The 22542-nt window shown below is 34.8% G+C and overlaps 1 protein-coding gene across 8 annotated transcripts in view; it reads right to left on the bottom strand.

Annotated features, from left to right (window-relative positions):
* The window catches only part of osp (myosin phosphatase Rho interacting protein outspread), a 679682-nt gene that overhangs the window by 552873 nt on the left and 104267 nt on the right, over positions 1-22542 (bottom strand). The window lies entirely within an intron of this gene.

Below are 22542 nucleotides of genomic sequence, written 5' to 3'. Positions count from 1 at the left end.
TTTTAAACTAACACGACTTAAAACTCAAAACATCCTTTATCTTCAAATTTGAGTTTTTAAATAAACAATTTTTTAAAGTGTTTTTTAAATAACAGCTAATTCAGTTAATAGCCATTATTTTTTTAAACTAATAAAGAAATTAAAAATAACACAATTTAAAAACTACAAAAAATAAATGACTTTAAAAGAAAACTTTCTTTCAAATTTTTTTAATTCTCTGAAGATTTTTATAGCTTTCAATAAAATCAGCGAAGGCATTGATTTTACTCTGATAGTTAATCGACAAGGAAGCCTCGGTAACACATTTTCAATTACTCAATCCAATTAACAATGATATTCTTCGTAACTAGTATTGGAAAATACCTACAAAATATTATTTTTTTCATCACTGTTTAGATATTTTTAAAGTTTTTTCATAGCAGACCAAAATTAGAGTAAAAATGTGTTGAGTTGCGTAAAATTACGTAAAAATGATTAACAAAACTTTTTAAGATGGAAAATATAATTTCAAAGAATTTTTTATACAAAAACTAGCCGGTCAGGGCGTTTCGCTCGTTCCTTTTACTTCAATAGCGACAGAAATATAACGAAGTAAAAGGATAATTTTTGTTTTCTTTAATGAATATCTTCAATTAACAACTCCACCCACAAGGAAGCTAGCTAGAACCTCGATTTATAATTTGAAACCTTCCCTGGAATAATACGAATGTATGCTGAAAATTTGAAAGCAATCGGTCAGTTGGATCGTGTGACGGTGTTGCAAGCAGACAAACTTCCGTATTTATACTATAAAAATATAGATTTGAAAAGGCAAAAATATAAATCGATATACCTATGCCCTACGTTCCGATAAAATTCATAAATCGAAGGGTCAATATATCGACTTTTCATTGTATATATTTTCTTATTACCTCTCTTTCTCTCTCACTCACTCTAATTATCTCTCTCTCTCTCTCTCTATATATATATATATATATATATATATATGAGGGAGAGAGGGAGAGAAAGACAGAGAGAGAGAGAGAGAGAGAGAGAGAGAGCGAGAGGATGTACATTAAACCTTTCTACCATTAAACACATGACAAAATTAAAATCGGAAAATGCTTTTACCTAAAACAATGAATTTTTCGGTATAGACCACTACTCCCCGAGTACCCACGGGGAAAAACTCAAAAGTTTTAAATGGAAAAAATAAGATTGGACATAATATTTTAAAGGGCATTAAAAAACAAAAGATTTTGATGAAAACTCTTTTGGATACAATTTCAACAAAAATGGCGGCCATTTAATATTTTTCATAAATGGTTTTAAAAATCGTCTACAGTAGCTCCTGAATAACCGATAAAAAATTACAGTAAACTAATGAAATTTAGCAAATAGGGACCGCTACTTGTGGGTGTACTGTAGGCTGATTTTATACTAGCTGTGAAAAATATTAATGAGTCGTTTTTGTCGGGGTTGTCATAATCCGATGTTTTTTTAAATATTTTTTTTTTAACGACCTTTACATCACAACTCATTTAAAAGTTTTGTGTTGCACCCCATCCCCAGGACCTTAGGGTGTGTTGGTCTCATACCGAAAAATTTGATGGTTTTGACATTATTTTCAACAATTAAAGAGCTATTTAAAAATTACCATATTTTATGAACAGTCAGTACATACACAACTATTTTTTTATTATACATATTTTAATTTAAAATCCTACAGATGATTTAACGTTAAAAAACTGTTAAAATCGAATAAGAGAAGATGAAGAAACAGAAATATTAACAATCAAGCGAAAAAAATTTTCTAACGATGAGTCCTCATCACTAACAGAAAAAAATTTCCAGAACAATGGTTCACAAAGTTACCATTTATGAGGTAAAAAATAATAATACTAAACTGTGGAAGAATTTTAAACTTAATACAAGACTACTTTTCAAAACGTTTTTTAATGTTTAATCGTAATGTAAAGATTCTCTCTCTCTCTCTCTCTCTCTCTCTCTATATATATATATATATATATATATATATAAACAAAAAATTGAAACGCTTAATTTTTGAACATATTTTTTAAATTATTATTTTATCAGTAAGAATACTTAATTCTGAATCGTGAATCATGTATTATCATCACCGTCTTCGTCGCCGTCGTCGTTATCGTTATCGTTATTTATTATTATTATGGTACTATGTTTTATCGCATAGTATAACAATATTTAAACGTTTACTTCTAGAGATTAGGAATCTGCTTTCATTTGGAAAAAGTTAGAAAAAAATAAAAAGAATGGCGGAGAAATTTATTAAGCCTCTACCACAAATATTATTTTTTATTATTATTATGCTGAATTTATTTTATACCTGTCCATCTAGGAAAAATAAAACATTATTCATTCCTTAACACATATGATATCGCTCATCAAATATTAAAAAACAAAAATTCTTCGATTAAATTTTTACTCGATTAATACTCTATAACGGTAATAATTTTGCATGTATGTTTGTTTATGTTCTTACTATACACGGACGATTACGCTGATTTACATAGAATAGATATCAAACGATTTGTACATTTGCGTAAGTGGTAAAAGGCAAATGATTATTTTTTCTAAACTTCCAAAATAAAAAAATTGAAAACATTATTATACTTATTAAAAGCGGATGTATGTATGTATAAAAAAATACACACGCGCGCGCGCACGCACACACACACACACACACACACAGACAATTATGTATGTTTGACTATCGTAATTGACTGGTTGGAGCGACAAAAAGAGTACGATTATAGACAGATTTTTTGCTTAAAACGATTACGTGATTTTGTAATTCATATGAAAAGATCAACATTGAAGGAAGTACAAATTACATACTTTTTAAAAGAAATAGTGTTTTAAAAAGTATATTTTGATTATTGTCTCACCAAGTTTTATTCTACCAAACACTGTAATTTTTCAATTTTTTTAATTTTTAAGAAATTATTTTCTATAATAAAAAGTAACTAAATTTCTCTTCAATACGTATATTAAATTACAGGAAAATGGTACATTTTAATTTCTTTTAAATAATTTTTGTAAATACTGATTCTTTTATTATCAAATTTCTACACCTTGGATTTTTTATAACGTATTACTGCTATCTGTTTTTTTATTGCAATTATACATATTGTCGCGTGTTCACGGCTCGATCAGGACAGTAATAGATTGACAATTGAAATTGTTTATAAAATTACAACTCATTAGTTTAATGACAATTAAAATTAGACCAATAATAATAATAATAATAGTAATTACAACCGCAATAATAATAACAAATATCAATAATAATAATAATGCCCTTTTTTTTTTCTTTTTTTTTCACTCTACTCCCCTGGGCCGGTCCGACTGGTTGGTATTGCGCCACCCAGGGGAGTGTCTGGTAAACTCTAACGAGCCTCTCCGCCTACCGGCTGAACGTCCGGCATGGCAGGTCGGCTCGCCGGTGTCAGCTCTTTTGAGTGATTTTCTGTTTGCCCATTTGGAAACCACGACATACCTCAAATAGCCGTAACGTGGCACCGGGTCTTTTCTAACTCTTCTTCTTCATCGGAACCTATCTAAACCCTTAGAGTCCTCAGTGGATCATTGAGAACGACACCCCTCAGCGTGCCGTCTCTCACCACTGAGGCTGTCCACCCTACCCTATTCTACACTAGTAACCTAGTCGCCTTTCATCTATATCCTTCTCTGTTAATACTGCTACTATAAATTCCGTAACCTTCTTCCAGTTTATTTCGCTCCTCAACATGTGCTCTAGGACCTCTGCTGGGCTCATACCTAATATGCCACAGTTCCTCCTTTTAATTGCCCACCTCTCGCAGTACATACATTCTGGACCTGGCCTTCTTCCAACACGATGGAGGTACTCATTGAAATTGCCGTGACCTGTAAAAAACTGCGTGATATGATAATTTAATTTCCCATGTTCCCTGTCTAACCATAGTGTAAGATCTGGAATCAGCTCCTTCGTGCGTCTGGCTGGTCCATCCTCCTGCCATCTATTTTGCCATCTATGTCTAAGTCTATCTTTTGCTTCATTTGCTTCGAGGCCTTGCGCCCTCTCGATTCTATTTAGGGCCATTAAGTCTATTGGTGGCACCCCAGACAACACGCACAACGCCTCATAGGAGACCGTCCTGTAAGCTGAAACAACCCCCAGCAACAGCCTCCTATGAGTACTAACCAGTCTGTTCAAATTTCTTTTAACCCTGACTGAGTGCCACCACAATGGTACTGCATATAACATCATAGATGTCACTGTGGACGCTATCGCCCTTCGCTTAGTGGGTCTTGGAGCTCTCTGCGAAGACATTATTATATTCAAATTCTTAGTCATCTGTTCACCTTTGGCACATATGTCTATTGTATGCTGGGTGAACCGGCAATTCCTCTCATAAGTCACACCCAGGTATTTAATCTTTTCGACCTCTGTTATTTGTTGGTTTCCAATTTGGATGGCCGGACGGTCTAAAATCCTCTTCCCTGTGAACATAATATATTTACATTTTTCTATTGCCAGCTGGAGTCCCCTCTCTTTCAACCAATTATCTATCGTCCGTAACGTGTTGTTAGCACTCTCTTGTACATCGACAGTTGTTTTACCCTTGATGAGTATCGCCAGGTCATCGGCATAGGCAATTACTTGTACCCCATCCTGATAGTCTAGTCTTAATATTCCATCGAAGGCCAGTATCCAGAGTAAGGGTCCCAGTACAGACCCCTGTGGCACACCGCCATAAATATTGAAACGTAGGCACTCACTCTGCGTCTCCACCAAGCATTCTCTATTTGAGAGCTATTCCCCTATCTGACTTCTTAAATAAGGACTGATACCTTTTTCCACTAATGCCCTATTTATTGATTCCCACTTGATAGAACCGAATGCATTTTTTACATCTAAAGCTATGAATAGGGGAATACGCCTCGTTCTCCATGTGCCGCTCCTAGTATCCTTAGCCAAGTCGATCACCTTTGTCGCCGCCTGTATCGTCGAACGACCCTTCATGAATCCAAACTGATTTCCACTAATGCCTATTCCTTCCTCAAGATCCTTAAAGATTCGGCCAGCGAGCAGCTTATCCACTACCTTCGCCATGGTATTTAAAAGACTCAATGGTCTGTATAAAGGTTCTCCATTCTCATTTGTGCCTTTTGGGATAAACACCACCCCAGATTCCTTCCAGATTCCTGGAAATGTCTTGTTCTCTAATCCATGGCTGGCAACATCAAGCATTTCATAAGGAATTCTCTTTATCAGCCCTTTAAGGAGTGCCGCTGGAATTCCGTCTGGACCCGGGCTCTTCCTATTACCCAGTTGTGCTACAGCCAAGTGCAGTTCAGAGAACGTGAAGCGTCTGGGTTTACAATCTATAACATTTCCTGCAGTTTCTACACTACCGGGGAATAGCTCATTAAATTGTTGTTCTACCTGCTCATTATTTAATACGGGCAGACGCCTTCCAAATCGCTTAGTGATTATTTTGTATGCCTGTCCCCAGGGGTCTCCGTCTAACTCCTCGCAGAGTCTGTGCCATTGTTTTTTCTTAGACATACGAATAGCTTTGTTTAAGGCTCGTCTGGTCTCTTTATAAGCCAGAGATGCCTCCTCGTACTCCTGTCCGCCTCGCATTCTGAGCCTCTGCTTCCTTCTTCTGCGCGATTGTAGGAGCCCTCTCAGTGTTTCAATCTCCATATTCCACCAATACACTGCACTGAGTGTGTATTGGCTCTTCTGTGAGCTACTCTGCCCATTTCTTGTCTTATAACGTCAGTCAGGGCAACTGGTGTCAGATTCTCTATGTTGATAATCCTTTCGGCCGTTCTATCGATTATGATCTCGATCTGTTCCTTTGTAAAACTACTATAGGGCATTTTCTCTCTAGTCACATAGTCTGAGCCTTTTATGGTAATCATAGTGGCATGATGGTCACTCGCCACATCATGTAGTAACACTCGCCAGTCCCAGTGTTCCCTACTCCATCTATCGTCTATGATTGTTAAGTCCAAGACTGACGAGTGTCCTCTCGCCTCATATGTAGGGGTGCCATCATTTACACAATGACAGCTAATTGCCCCCATCATATCCGTAAGATAAGGTGTTCACCTTTGCGATTGGTGTATGCGCTCCCTGCTGCAATCGCTTTACTATTGAAATCACGTAGAATAATGACTTTCTTCCTAGCGTTATTTACTACTCCTTGTATTATGTCTAGTCTTCTAGTAAATTCATGTATGTCACAGTTTGGAGACACATAGGCACCAATCGCTAGTGTTGAATCCGACTCCACCGCCAACATGCCTCCAGATCTGGACGTCAATCTCCATGCTATCCTGCCACTTACATCCATAATTGCCACGTCACCATTTGTATCCACCATCCAGCCTGATCTAGCAACAAGGTACTTGTTCGGCTCCGTGATTATCAGTAAATCAGCCCTTTGCACTATGACCAGTTCACTAACCAAATCATGAGACATGGTGCTTCTGTTTGCGTTAACCATTATCACCCTAAGCATTTAAATGTATTGAGCACCCCCAGCCTCCAGTGCGGTGTTCTTGGCTCCCACAGTCCAGGCAGCTACTATGCTCCCGGCATTCAGCAAATAATAATGCCCTGAAGTAGATAATCCCCACGTCCGGAACACAACATCTACGTTCCAGGGCGGCAACAGCTGTACTCACGTACATTACATATAGCTGACTAACGGGGTTCCGAGTGTTCTTCTTGGAGATGTTATTTTCGGCCGAATTACATTTAAGGCCGTATTTAAGGACTGGATTTTGCGGCCACCTGCAGGTACGAAATTTTTAACGATTAAGGACACGGATTGATACCACCTTTAGAGCTGGCGATGTGGCGGCCACGGTCGAAGTTATTTGTAGGTGTAACGGAGGCCTTTCGCTGTCCACATGCCCCCCGCGATGGCAAGCATGTAGTTAAGGTGCCCATGTTGTTCGGGGCATGGGAGCCCTGAAAGCTTGGCTGTGTAAGGGCCAGGAGTCAGTGCAGAGACTGCGCATCCGCTCTCTCCCAGGACATATGCCGGTTCCACCGGAGTACCGGAACGGACCTCTAGGATTGGTAGCCCTGGAGTGGAAGTGTACCCCGGCGGCTAGCCTTACTACAGAAGGGATCAACCGTTCATGAATATTGAACAACCAAACGTGGCAGAGGGTTCACGTAAACACCCTCGTCTAGAACCAGCCGTTTCGCCTGAGGCAAAACGGAGAAAGAGCGCAGAATCTAGGAAAATTGAAGTTGAGGCTAGGAAAAGCTTGCAAAAAGTTTTCTTCAAAAGCAACGTTCCAAAGCCAAAATACTTAGTTATTACAAAAGAAGACGGTAATTTCTCGAAGGTGAGTCCATTTCTCATTGCTCAAGAAATAACAACATGTGCTGGAGGCCCTGTTAAGGAAATTAGGAAAACTTTCACGGGACTTCATGTAGAGACTGTAAATGATATACAGTCTCAGAAGATCCTAGAGCTGAAAAAGATTGGAGAACTGGCTGTACATGTCGATCCCCACGGTACGCTCAACACCTCAAGGGGTGTAGTCGTCTGTCGGGATCTTCTAAATTGTTCGGAGCAAGAAATTGTTGAGGAGTTGTCATCACAAGGAGTAATAGTGTCGCCGATTGAACATGAGAAGAAATGGCGAAGTCCTGCCTTCTGCCTCTCATGTTCTCACATTTAACCGGCCTAAATTGCGGGAGAAGATAAGAGCGGGGATACATCGTTTGGATGTGCGGGCCAATGCGATGCTTCAAATGCCAAAGCTTTGGCCACACCGCTATCAAATGTGAGAGAACGCAAATATGCGTGTGCGGCGAAGAGGTGCATGAGGGAGAGCCATGTAAAGAGCCTCCTACCTGTATTAACTGCAGAGGACAGCATTCCGGTAGATCCAGGAACTGTCCTGTATACAAAGACGAAGTAGCTGTGCAGGAAGTTAAACCCCTGCAAAAGGTCAGCTACTTCGAAGCAAAGAAGATCGTAAACGCCCGCAGACCTAGATCAACAACAATCTATGCTCAGGCTGCGGCTGCTGTTCCTGCTCCTGTTCCAGTTGCTGTTGATGAGAGTGCAATCATCAACAAACTTGCACCTACCTTGGCTGGCTTAATTGAGAGGATAATTGAAAATAAAGTGAAGCCTCTCAGCACTAAAGATCCTGTTAAGCCAAAAATAATTGTACAGCCTCCTGAAGACACATCTCCAAAACAGAAAGTCGCTCCAGTACAAAAGAAACCGGACACTAAACCTGAAATCCAAGTCCGTCTTAGCGAGATTTTAGTGGATGAAAAGAAAGTAACAGCTACAGAATCTGTTATGGAGGCTCCCAAGCCTCCTGTAACTGAAGTGGCCTCTAAGCCTTAGAGGCCACAAAAAATTTCACAGGGGGGACGAGTGTCCCCCCTTCCACAGGCGGTGACCGGTGCGACCCCCGTGTTTGGGGTCGGCCAAGTTGCCGCCCCACAATCGGCGCCTGTAACTGGTGCCGATCCATGCCCTTCGTCGTCGGCGGCTTCGGTGGTCTCCGATTCGGAGACCGGAAGTTTCACGGGCGACGACCTTCTCCTCGTACACGATGCTGTTCGTAAGATGGAGAAAAAAGGAAAAAAGGGTGGCTGAAAGGCAAACCCAGACGATAATAAAATTTAAAATCAGCGAGTCGATAATACAATGGAACATCAATGGATGTTTTCCAAATATCCATGAGCTCCAACGCTTGGTACATGATGTAGACCCGATTTGTGTATGTCTGCAAGAAACGCATTTCCGCCGAAATGAAAATTTTAAATTAAAAGGATTCGATACATTTTGGCGAGATCAACCGCCAAATATTAGAGTTAGAGATGGAGTAGCCATACTAACATCGACCAGAGCTACCGCCGACGCTGTTGATCTAAATACAAACCTGCAAGAGGTCGCCATTAGAATAAAGCGTCCGTTTCAGGTCACTGTTTGCAGCATATACTTGCCGAATTTTGATTGGAATAAGGATGACATAGCGAGATTAATTTTTGAGCTCCCCCACCTGTTTTACTGGTGGGTGACTTTAATGCTCATAATTCTCTCTGGGGATCAGATCGAGTAGAACCCCGCGGAAGAGACCTGGAAAGATTCCTGATGAATTCAGAACTTATTATTTTAAACGACGGATCAGGAACCTTTTTCAATGCCAGAGATGGATCGACGTCCTGTATAGATCTTGCACTTATAAGCGGATTGATAGGACCGAGGTACAGCTTCCATGTCTTAGACGATTTGCATGGAAGCGATCATTTCCCGGTGCAAATTGTAACTGATGTTACAAGAAAAACATATCCCATCTCTAAAAGATGGTTATTTGATAAGGCAGACTGGACGAGCTTTTCAGCTAGAACGATACCCCCTGAAACAACTCGAGTTATCGGAAACGATGTCGACGCCATAACAAATACGATACTTGAGTCGGCATCGAGATTTATTCCCAAAACATCTGGGAAACTTACGAAACAACCCGTTCCATGGTGGAACGAAGAAATAAGTGAAGCTATTAAAAGGAAGAAAAGAGCGTATAACGCCTTCAAGAAACGTCCTACCTTACAAAATCTTATTGCCTTTAAAAAATACAGGGCGTATGCAAAACGTCTCATGATTGACTCGAAGAAACGATCCTGGCAGCAATACGTGTCATCCATCGACAGAACCACTACTGCGTCAGATGTTTGGAGGAAAGTGAAGGCGATTTGTGGGCGTAAAAATTTTGCGCCCATAACTAGCCTTCAAGATGAAGATGGAATTAAGGACACTCCAAACGAAATCGCAGAGCTATTATCCAATCACTTTGAGAAAGCCAGCAAAACGGCCAATTACGAGGAAGGTTTTCGGACCAAAAAAGAAGAACTCGAAGGTCTACTAAATTTTAGAACTGAGTATAATTACTCATATAATGTACCATTTAAAATAGAAGAATTCATGAAAGCGTTGGAAAAACAGGTAACACAGCTGCTGGTCCGGATGAAATCCATTATAATATGATCAGGCAGCTGAATACCACTGCAAAATGCAGATTATTAGAACTTTATAATCAAATATGGCGGGATGGAATGTACCCGCAGCAGTGGAAAAAAGCTCATGTTCTTCCAGTACCAAAGAAAAATAAAAATTTAACAGATCCCAATAGCTACCGTCCTATTTCCTTGACGCGTGCTATGGGAAAAATACTGGAAAAAATGATTAATAATCGACTCGTCTGGGTTTTAGAAAAAGAAAACCTGATATCACCATATCAAGCAGGTTTTCGACAGTACCATTCCACCGCCGATCAAATGATCATCAGCTTAGGGGATGTTATATATAACAGATTTATTACAAGGAAACATTGTGTCGGAGTCTTCTTAGATCTTAAGAAGGCTTTCGATATGACCTGGCGTCATGGTATAATGCTCCAGATACATGAATGAGGCATTCGTGGAAATCTGCCAGTCTTACTGAGCAACTATATGAATGACCGTACTTTCCAAGTACAAGTCAATAGCGAATATTCATCTGTAAGAAATTTGGAAAATGGCATACCACAAGGTTCGCCGTTGAGCGGTACCTTGTTTACCATTGCCATTAATAAATTGATATTAGCCATTCCAGTAGAAATCATCAAAAGCGTCTATGTTGATGATTTGGCAATTGTGTATGCCAGCAACAAGACTGCTATGGTGAGGTACAAATTGCAACGAGCGATCAATGCTCTACATGAAGTTGCAAGGAATAACGGATTCCAATTCTCACCAGAAAAAACGTGCTGTGTACACTTTTGTAGGAAGAGAATTCCTCATCAAAGTCCTGCGTTGACAATTGATGATAATCCAATACAATATAAAGACAACGTCAGATATTTAGGACTAGTATTGGATAAATCCCTTACATGGGGATTACATATGCAGGACTTGAGTGTTAGATGCAAAAAAGCCCTAAACATTATCAAATGTTTATCGAATATTAATTGGGGCTCAGATAAAGAGATATTATTGAGACTGTATAAGGCATTGGTTCAATCGAAACTAGACTACGGATGTATTGTATATTCATCCGCTAGGAAGTAGCATTTAAGAAAGTTAGACGTAATTCATAATAGCAGAATTAGATATGCGACAGGCGCTTTCCGCACAAGTCCGGCGATAAGTCTAATCTCCGAAGCCGGAATAATGCCACTACATTATAGAAGAGAGATCGTTTTGTTAAGATATGCAGCAAACGTATGGGCTTTTCCTGCTCATATAAATAATAAACTTTTCATGAATCATCCAATGGCTGCAGTATATGAACGTCGTGCTACCTATTCCAGACCAGCCGGAATTAGGTACCACGAATTAAGAAGAAAATACGAAATTGCTATTCCAGATACAATAGCAATTTCCACAAGAGAAATACTGCCATAGCTTTTGCCAGCGGTAAATACAAGGTTGAATCTCTCTCAGGGAGAAATAAAAAAGAAGCCAGCAGTGATCATCCAACAGGAATTTTTGGCAACCGTCAGTAGTTACAAAGAACATATTAGAATTTATACTGACGGTTCTAAAACCGAACATGGTGTTGGATGCTCAATATATGTAAATGGAGAAGCCCATTGTTGGAAACTGCCAGATATGGCCAGTGTTTATACGGCAGAACTTACTGCCATTCAGCAAGCTCTTCGCTTCACAGAACATTATTGCGAAGAGAGAGTGCTAATATGTTCCGATTCTCTAAGTGCACTTGTTGCAATTCGGAACAAAAACATTAAGGATGTACTAATTTCAAACATCCTCTCTATTTTATACGTTTTAAATCAACGAGGACAGCGATGCGTATTTGTATGGACTCCAGGGCATGCTGGTATTACAGGTAATGAGAGCGCAGACGAAGCTGCCAGAAAGACAACAGTCTGCGATGATTTAGATGAATTTCCTGTAAGAGTGCCAGATGTTAAAAACTGTCTAACTAACGTAGTTAAAAACAAGTGGAATACTAAATGGAGGAGTTAAAAACTCAGTTAAAACTTCTCCAAATAAATGGAAAAGCGACGTGAAGTTGACTCGCCGAGAACAAGTAGCTGTGACCAGACTTAGAATCGGTCACACGCGATTAACAAATTCATATTTGTTAACCGGCGAAGACAGACCAATGTGCGGTTTTTGTAATAAAACACTGACAGTCAAGCATCTAATAGAAGAGTGTACCGTAAATGAGGACCTCATAAAAAGAGGTTCCGTCTTAGAAATGATATTACTGCTGATCTGGATAATGGAAATGAAGAAAAGATAGTTGCATTTTTACACGCCAGTGGACTTCTTAGAAATCTATAAAAGTGAAAAATGTTAAAGCTGTGTTAAAGAATCTCTTAAGATGTAGTTTCATTTAAATGTGGAATTCTCGAAGCGTGACACGTGTAGTGACGGGAGGTAGCCCTCTTGCCTAGGCCACCCTGGCTCGTCTGCATTCAAGAGCAGTAAGCCGGGGTGTTCCGATGATGGCATGGGGGGCCCTCAAGGGTGGATTGAGGGCGCGAGGCTATGGGTGTGCGTGGTGCATGCCTGTAGCCTATTTATTTATAAGGAGGAGTCAACCGCCACGGCGCCCTGGCGCGACTGATATACTGCTCAACGGTGGTTCTGGTCGCCCCGAGGGTGCTTAAACAAACTATAAATGAGACACGTAGAAGAAGGAAATGGTATTGATATCTTGTATTTTTAATTTCATTGTCTTTTGAGAACCTTATCTCAAATTTTAACAACGGGCCCCTTTACACCCCATAAGTGCTGTTTTGTCTTGTTGTGATTAATGTTTCTGTGTAGATTGTACTTTTAAATGAAATGTAAGGGCCCTTTACACCCTTACATATGACGATCCTGATGGTGATACTAATTTCTTTCTAAGAACGTGACGAGGGCTAATGACCTTAGTAGTCGATGCCCGTAAAAATTAAAGGAAAAAATTTACACCTTTAACAACTGGTATTGAATTACATGTAAGACAAGATTAGTCTAAAATTCCTTCTTTCTATTCTCTGCACATACCTTTGCTATTCACAAATAAAACTACCCTATAGTTTATGAATGAATTTAATACTTTACTCCTTTCACTAATTGTCTATAGTAACTCACCAAACAACCTCCTGCAATCCCCCACTCACCACACTGGAATGCTTGTGACGCCACGTCGAACACTACTCTGCACTCTGCAGTACTACACGTTGACAGATAACGCCGTCTCACAATCGCGTCGGAATCAACCAGCAATACGCCTATCCTGCTTCTTCAAAATTGATCTTAACTCATCTTTCCTGGAGTGTTTATACTCTTATCCTCTTGACCTTTCTTTTTCCTGTTCAGCCTCAGGTAATTACATTTCGGATAATACTTTAGAGGAAGAATGAGGACGATATGTATGAGTGTAAATGAAGTGTAGTCTTGTACAGTCTCAGTTCGACCATTCCTGAGATGTGTGGTTAATTGAAACCCAACCACCAAAGAACACCGGTATACACGAATTAGTATTCAAATCCGGTTATTTAATTATTGATTTAATTTAATTAGTATTCAAAAATATCTGGCTTTACTAGGACTTGAACGCTGTAACTCTCGACTTCCAAATCAGCTGATATGGGAAGACGCGTTCACCACTAGACCAACCCGGTGGGTCCTATCTTCTTGACCTGCAGAACCAGACCCAAGTTGAAGCGTGTGAATCGTCATCCGAGTCCTTACATTTTCCCATGAATTCCTACTCCGGTCCGGTAATTTTTCTCATAGAACAACATCTGTTGTAGGTGTGTCAGCGGTCAGTATTGCAAAGAACTATTTTTAAACGGACCTTTTTTTTAGAAAAAGGATTCCTTTTAATACTCTTCTCTTTTCCTTCCATTATTATATTTTCTATGATTTCTTCTTGGCAGGAATCCGTTACTCAGGTCCGTCATACCAGTCTAGTTACAATATGTGCTGATAATCTTTTTAATTTTACTGAAATTTACTTATATTTTTAAATTCTCGGATTTCTATTAATTGTAATACCGTTTAAATATTAGAATGATATGTCCAGCACTTATGATAAACCTTTTTTTAATTTCCAGATATCGGTGATAATCAACATTCTACTGTGTGGAACGTCGATTACATTATCACATTCTACTATGTGTGTGTGTAAGATAAACAAAGACATAATAATAAACATTACACAATATTAAACATAATAATAAAAATAAAGAATACTTACGCAACGATAAAAAACAAGTATTTTTATTCGGTGTTAATAATAAAGTAACTGGTAATATTTAATTTGGTGTCCAATTCAAAAACTCTCGATTTGAAGAACTGAAAACAATTTTTTTTTTTTACTTTTTAGTGTGTCTTAAAAATGATTTTAATTTTCTAGGACTTGAAAAATATTATTATTTAGTGTTTGTGAAATCTCAGGAGTCATTTCCGGTCTGCCAGATATCCCGGTTCTATTTATTAATTTCAAAATAAAAATAATTTATTTACTTTTTCGATAAACTTATAGACTTAACAAAAATTGACTTGTTTCCTTGAAGATCTAATAAGTTGAGATTAGATCTATCTTTTACAATAAAAAAAGAACAATTCAAAATTTTATAACAAAAACAATTATATAATCGATACACTCTTGATAAACGCAACCGATAGAAACACTGTACTTCGATGATATAAGCAAATATATCATGAAATTTGCCATTTTACTTATGTTATTTATTTTATTTTTGTTAAAGATTAAAAAATGTAAATCTTTAACAAAAATAATATTAAAAAACTATAAGGATACCGATTAGAAAAATTAGTAAAAGAAACAACTATTTCAAAAAAAATGTTTTTTGTTATTTATTTAAAAATAACAAAAATTCCTGGAAAGGGGTTATTAATAAACAAAAGGAGATATCAAAAAGAACAAAGAATAACTAGGCTAAGTAAAACTCAGTAAGTATAATTTTATGAAATTCCGATTAAACCGATTTTGAAATAGAAAAAAAAATAAATCTAACATGTAACAATGTGTAATGTAAATATAAGATCAGATTATAACAGAAAAGAAAAATAATTATAACTGCTTTAAACCAGTCACAAGTATCCACTTTAAAAAAATGATATTTATAATAAGAGATTACCAAATTACCACTGATTTAAAGTTAATTTTCCAGTTTCCAGCTTTCGACGATGTAAAAAGAAGAAAACAACCGATAAAAAAAACTTTTAAATTACAGCTACGTGAAATAAACCGATACATAATTACTGGTAAAAAATCATGATAATAAAGATGTAGTTTAAAATTATAACATGAAACTACTTCAGGTAACATCTATTACAATAATAATAATAAAATAAAATAAACTACATACGTCATTCAGACAATAAAAATTTAAAGCTGCTTACTCGTTTAAAGTTTTTTTCTAAAAGTTCCTTTTTCACTATGCATTATAATAATTCTATTTATTTATTATCACTATTATATATACATTATAACAATTACGTGTTATTATTTTAAACACTAACATAACAAAAAAAAAACTAAAAAACCACACGAAAACATCGATTACAATTTACTCTAATTATAATTTATATTTTTAACTTAATACGTTAAAAATACAATATATATAAATACACTTTTGACATTTCAATGTCACTTATAATTGATATAATTCTACATACGTTTTATTATTACTTTTATTTTTTTCTTATTTATTTATTTCAATGTATAAAGTTGCAAATAAGTGTTAAAAAGGAAAAAAGAATGAAATTAAACCAATTTAAACGAACAGGTTTCAAGGTTACACGTAATAATATTTCTTATTTACTATATTTATTTAAAAAATGAAGATATAAACAAGACATACAATGCACAGGATGTAAAGATAAAATACTAATCGAAAATAAATAATTTAAATAATTACATGTCATTATTATGCTTGTCTTATTATAATTTGTCAGCCAATTAAAAAATAATTATTTCTGGATGAAGATGATAATCATAGTAAAAAATAAATTAAGTAATATTACAACAATTTTACTATTTATTTAGTAAAAAATAAATAGTAAAATAAATTAGTCGCACAATATTTTTGCCGATGAATTTTAGATTTAATAATATGTACCTTCAAAATTATTTGTATAAAGGTTTAAATTTTATTCTCTAATCGCTTACCTATTAACCTAAACAATTTTTATTATGTTACATTCTACTTAAAAAAAACTTCTAAAAAAATATTTTTTACTTTAAATACAGTTTATGAAAACGACAATTATTGACTTACATATAACGAAAACATTTACCGACTGACACAGATAATTTAATAGCGATGAAAAAACGAAGATTATTTTTCTTTGGACACCGTCTTTTTACAACGGCCAGTAATCGTTTTACAAAACAAATCTTTTCATCGGATGAAAGAGGTTAAAATCGATCTAAAAAACCAAAAAACATCTCGAAAAATGAAATATCAGACAGAAAAGTTAATAAAGAGAAAATCGAATCGATAAAGAGTTTTCAAGAAAAAACATAACGGTGCTCAAAAACGGTCTAAAGAAAGAAGAGAACAGCAAGCTCAAAGAACGAGAGAAACTGCAAAAAAGTGAAGATCGGAACGTGGTCTTTCAGAGGTCAAAATCGAAAAGAAAATAAAAGAAGTATTTTTCTTTTATAAAACCACGAGACGGAACCGCTGAACTATGCGGAAGTGAAACGTTACAACGCTTATCTTGTAATTTAAATAAAATAGTGAAAAGAACATTGAGAATAATCCTAGGCTCCAAGAAAACAACAGAAAAATGCAGACTGAAATTCAACCAAGAACTTTATGTAGAAACAAGGAATATGGAAAAAGCTATAAGAAGAAGGAAGCGGAGATTCCCGGGCCGTATGAACAGTACGGACAAACAGACAATAAATAAACAAATATTCATAAAACTCTGGGAACAAAAGAGCTATAACGAGTACCTATAACAAATTAAGAAAGGATTACAGATGCAGGCGTCCAACAACAGGAAATGAAAGATACACGAAGTTGAATTTGATCTGTGAGGAAGGGAAAGACCTTACCGAAGTGAAACGGTCGGAAAAGAGAAAGACCGAACACGCGGAAAGAATGAATGAATACTTGGATAAAAGAAAAATAAAGAAGAAATTATATTTATGTGGCTCATAGTTGGTCTAACCGTAAAAAAAACTATTTACTTTCTTCACTTAAATTAAATAACCGCGTAAAATATGCAAATTTATTTTAAAAATAGATATGCGCTTATTAACCTACCTAATAAGTAAATTTTTTCGTGATTTTCACGCAAGATATTTGGATAATAAATATTTCAAGTAGTGTTTGTTTCAGGATGAGAAAAAGGAAAAAATTAGTAGTTAGTTAACAGGATATATAAAAAAACAGTTTTGTGTATCTTTTACGCGGGCGTAAGTAATCGATAATATTTTTGTTTAGTTTCAAGACAGGAATTTTTAACAACAGTTACAGTAATGAAATAATCCCGTAAGAGTTAAAAAAAGACGAATTATTCATTTTCAAAGTCAGCGGTAAATATATGGGTAATTCAACGGTAACTTACTGTAATATAATAATTTAATTACGTAATTATTAAATAGAGCAAAATAAATATCGGTACAATTGATTATAATACCGCGTATTATTTATTTATCTTTTTATGTCTGAGGGACCCTTCAGTAGGAACCTGGCCGAACGGTTCCACCGCATAAAATATCTTCTATATTTAACAAAGTTCTGGAGCTGAGATGAAGCTTGACTGTCTTTCGGGAATAGTAGTTAAATATCTGGAGGAAATTTTATTTGTTGTAGAATATATCAGTCGGTCAAAAAAAAATCATTAAACAATAATGTAATACTACTATCCGACTAAAAACCCCGCTGACCTATGAAGGAATCGTACACTGACCGGGAAAATACTATATGAAGAAGGGCCTTCAAATATTCTTTTGGACGAGTTTGTTTCAACGTTCCTGCCTAGGAAGATCGTCCGTTTCTCATTTCCATTCGTATCCTTGATCCCTTCTTACCGAAGGTGTTTTCTAGGTCTTGACTAGACACCACCGGATAGATCTACGCTAAGGATTTAGGAACTTTTAATAATAATATATCCTTTACATTTCCATGATTTGCCGTAAAAATCTATTTACTATTTGTAAGCTGTACAAAAAAAAATTATCAACGAAAGGTAGTTTATCAAGGTGAACTGTATTTATTAAACCCTTCTATATATCACGTTCTGACACCTAAGAATATAGAACACAGAAACATTAATATAAAAAAGCCGACAGTGAATCGCATAACTTATCCGGCTACGCCAGTTAAGTCGGAAGGGGTGAAAGTTTTGGTTATTTTTTTTCCAAGAGATACTAAAGTCAAAGAATTACTATTTTTTCATTTCAAATGCGAAGGGTAACTTGCGAGGATTTAAAATTAAAATAATTTTTTTAAAAGCTTAAAAGAAATTAAAATAATATTTTTTGTCACCGCAGTCCATTGGAATGGAACGGGCAAAGTAATTTTATAGCGGTTTGAAGGCCTGCAGAAAATACAGATGCAAAAACCTCTCATTAACTCCTTTTCTGTAGCACGATATACTAAAAAAGGGAAAATATAGTCGTTTTTTTGGGAAGGGGTGAATATTAATAATATGTTTTTGGTAATTTGTGATCTTGATAAAAGAAAAACTTCAACTTTTGTATGAAAGAGTTATTGTTAAATTACCCCGTAAAGATTGGAAATTTTATTTCGGCAAAAACACCCCCACTCCTTTTTCCAATTTCTACAAATATTTTTTTATTCATTCATCAAGAAGGTAGTACCTATCTACCAAGCTTGGAGAAAATCGGTCGATGGAGTCCAGAGTCTGAACAAATACCGCAGACCAAGACCGAATACAGCCCAACATACATACGAACATACGCACAAAGGTCCGTCTGACAAAAATATATATGTTGGACCTGGGAGCACTGGAATAAAATGTTTTTTTTTCACAGAATATATACAATTTATTTAAATTAATTTTTTAATGTCTCCTTAAGGCATAAAACTTAAAAAAGACCAATTTTTTAACCGCTTTTTTATTTATATTCTTTCCCATTATAGCTATAAGTGCTATAGCAGCATATAACGATATAGCTGGAAACGTAATCATCATATTTAACCGGTTACTTGTAAGAAGCTTTTTTTAACATCTCGTACTTCAAAATCACTTCCTGTTGCTAACAAAATCTTGCTTATTCAAAAACCGATATAGGACCAGAAATCTTCGTTTATAATTTTATCAATTTCTTAGATCATGAGGGTAAGATTATTGAAAATTAAAAATGCTTTAATTGTTCCCATTCGTAACATTTAAAATGGATCTTATAATGCAAATCTTGTAATTCTGTTTACCTAAATGAGGGTAGATCCCGTATTTAACACTACAAAATATGTTTTTTTACAAAGATTTTTCAAATCGAAATAAATACGCTCAAAAAATGTAGTTATGAAACTTTCGGAAGTTATTTCATCTTCAGTTGTTTTTTTTTATTCATGATTATGAATAGATATACGCTCTTGTTTTAAATTTACAACATTTTTGTAACAGATTTTTTATTAAATTTTTCTTGTTATTTAATTTCAAAAACCCGTTTTACGTTGCTGTTTCTTTACATTTAAAACGAATACCAAAACAGCAAATAAAAAATCAATTATCAATGAAAAGTCTAGTAAGACTTTCCCGAACGAAGAATCTTATTATTATTTATTATTTGTTATTATTATTATTATTACTACTACTGTTTAATTATATTTCCTAAGCGATCAAAAATATCTGTATAGGATTTTCATTACGATTAATAATTTTCAATAATTTATAAGCTAATTGATGAATATTAATGGACATAAGCATTTAAAGGATTATTTTTATGTTTTAAAGTTCCTTTTCGTATCTGTTACTTAAAAAGGAATACTTTTCTTATTTTAAATTAAAGAGATTTTTTTAAATCTTCAGTCGGGGCAGATGAGTTTGTTATGGTTTTAATAAATCTCTATCGGAGTCCTAAATACAATAAATATAATTTATTTATTTCTTGTTTTAGCAGTTTTATGGCATATTCTATTTTTTTTAAATTATTAGAAAATTCGTTTTTCCGCCATTTTGGGATCATCCTGACCCCGAAAGAGAAGACATCCGCCTTGTGACTATCCCTGTCGCCATACCACCCTCTCCGTTCCAAGCCAAAACGATATATAAATCGGCTCTTAATAATGAAATCAAGTTTAAAACAGTTAGCCCTGTTCTTAAACCAAATAAAATGTAAGAAGTTCTTTCCTTTTTCGAGAAATATGATGATAGTTTTAAATAGTTTTTATAAAAGAAGATATTCCAGTATTTTATTATATATATATATGTATTATGTATACTTGCATACATAATACACTGTGTTTAAACGCACAAGTATACAGCTGTTAGCAAGTGTAGTTTTCACATAAAACCCGATTAAAAACCGATACTGACGACGTCTAAAGATTCAAAACGCGTCTTAATACTTAATAAAACTACATAAAATAATACTGAATAAAGATTAACGATAATTAACAAAAAAAAATTTTAATTCAACAGTAAACAATTTTTCAAGATAATATATCTATCGATTATTCATATATATTTTTTTGTTTAAATAATGGAACTGATTAAATAAAACAAATTATATTTAAATAAAAATTTTCAGCATTATCTACACTTCGAATAATAGTAGACGTAACTGCATTAGACTTAACTGGAATCGGCCTTCGGGGTTAACGCAATATAAATCGTATAAAGTATACTTTCTAACGAACTGAAACTTTTACGGATGTTTTCTTAAACCGGGTAAATTATTATGCCCTTGAGTTCATTTTGATCACGCAACAAATCATAAATTGTCACAAAAAAATAAAAAATATTTTAGTTGAAATTTAAAAATTCTACTTAAATAAAATAAACAAATATATAACGTATATAAATTAAAAATAATAATATACCACAGTGCACAGTTTTAATGGTTCAGTTACAGAGAGATGGGTAAACTACGTATAATAAAAAAGAAGGGTTCAGAGGGGGGGGGGGGGGTCAATGATTTCTCTTCGCACAAATAAATCAAGTGAAATTTCACAAAGTTAATATTGTATAGTAATAGTAGTAATAATAATAATACTATAAAAGTGAAATTACCAACGTAACATCTGACAATATAACCTAATCTCAACCTCTCCTCTTTCAATTCAACGATCTACCGCCTCTGTATATTTTTCTTATTAGTGTTGTATTTCAATTCGTGAGACCACCGAATGTTTTTATAATAGAGCCTGAAATCATCTTTAAAAAGTTTAAAAAGAACTGAGATATGAAAAATGATGACACCGTGATCCGATCCATGTTATAAGAAAACTACGTTTTTTTGTGTGACATTTGCTATTTTTTTTATTTTTAACTTGCAATTTTATTTAAAGTTGACCTTATACTCCGTATGAACTAACTTATAATTAAATAATAGATCCGTATATTTTTCATTTGACATTTTATACTTTTGACAACAGCGTTTGTGACGAAATGAAATAAATCAACATATTTTAAATTATAAACTGATTTTTTTTAAAAATATTATTCTCTCTATCGTTCTCCCGGAGGATTTTTTAATTTATTTTTTTATTAAAATTAATTTTATTACTAAAAACAATTTATTATTAATAAATAAATAATTTCCATATGAGACGCTTCTGTTCGGTAAACGTTGTTCCATGTTATGACATTATTCCGATCTTTATAATCGTTCATTGAAAATTAGTCGATCGCAATACTATTATAATCGGAGAGAAAAACGTTTATCTTGTTTTCTAAATTATTAAAATTCGAGTAAAATTTTAACAGACAAAGATTCTCAATTCGAAAAGTATAAAGTTTTAAAACATTTTCAAGTGTTACTCTTCGCCAAAGAAATGAATTCCACGTTGCTATTTTTATTTTGTAGATGAATTCCTTTTACAGAGAAATAATGTGATATCATTTTAATATACAAAACACTTCTGTACTAGATTTAAAAAAAAATCATTCGGAATACACAAGATGAAAAAATATAATACACGTTCCCGTATCTCGGATAGCCTTCATACTTAAAGAGACTGCGGTAGTCTCTCTTTACATCAACACTACATTATTTTCCTTAAATTTATCAGGACGATTCTATAATTAAATTGATAACAGTTTTTTTCGTAACGCATTTTTAGGACCTATCTCTACATTAAATGCGACTAAAAATAATAAAATAAAAAACAGACTTAAAAAAATACTAAAAGGTTAAAAAAAATATTTGTTCGATACGTTTTTAAATTCTGGCTTTTTTATTTCGGCGCCGAATTAAGGATTAGTAATTTTTTAATTAAGCGCTCGTTTCTAAAATTTCGAAATTTTTTCAAGTAGAACTTAAACGGTATTACATTTACTTTTTTTTAGTGGGTTTTATTGATTGTAAC

The sequence above is a fragment of the Lycorma delicatula genome, chromosome 4, assembly GCF_047948215.1.
Source record: "Lycorma delicatula isolate Av1 chromosome 4, ASM4794821v1, whole genome shotgun sequence".
Classification (NCBI taxonomy): Eukaryota; Metazoa; Arthropoda; class Insecta; order Hemiptera; family Fulgoridae; genus Lycorma; species Lycorma delicatula.
This window is presented reverse-complemented; position numbering and strand designations above follow the sequence as displayed.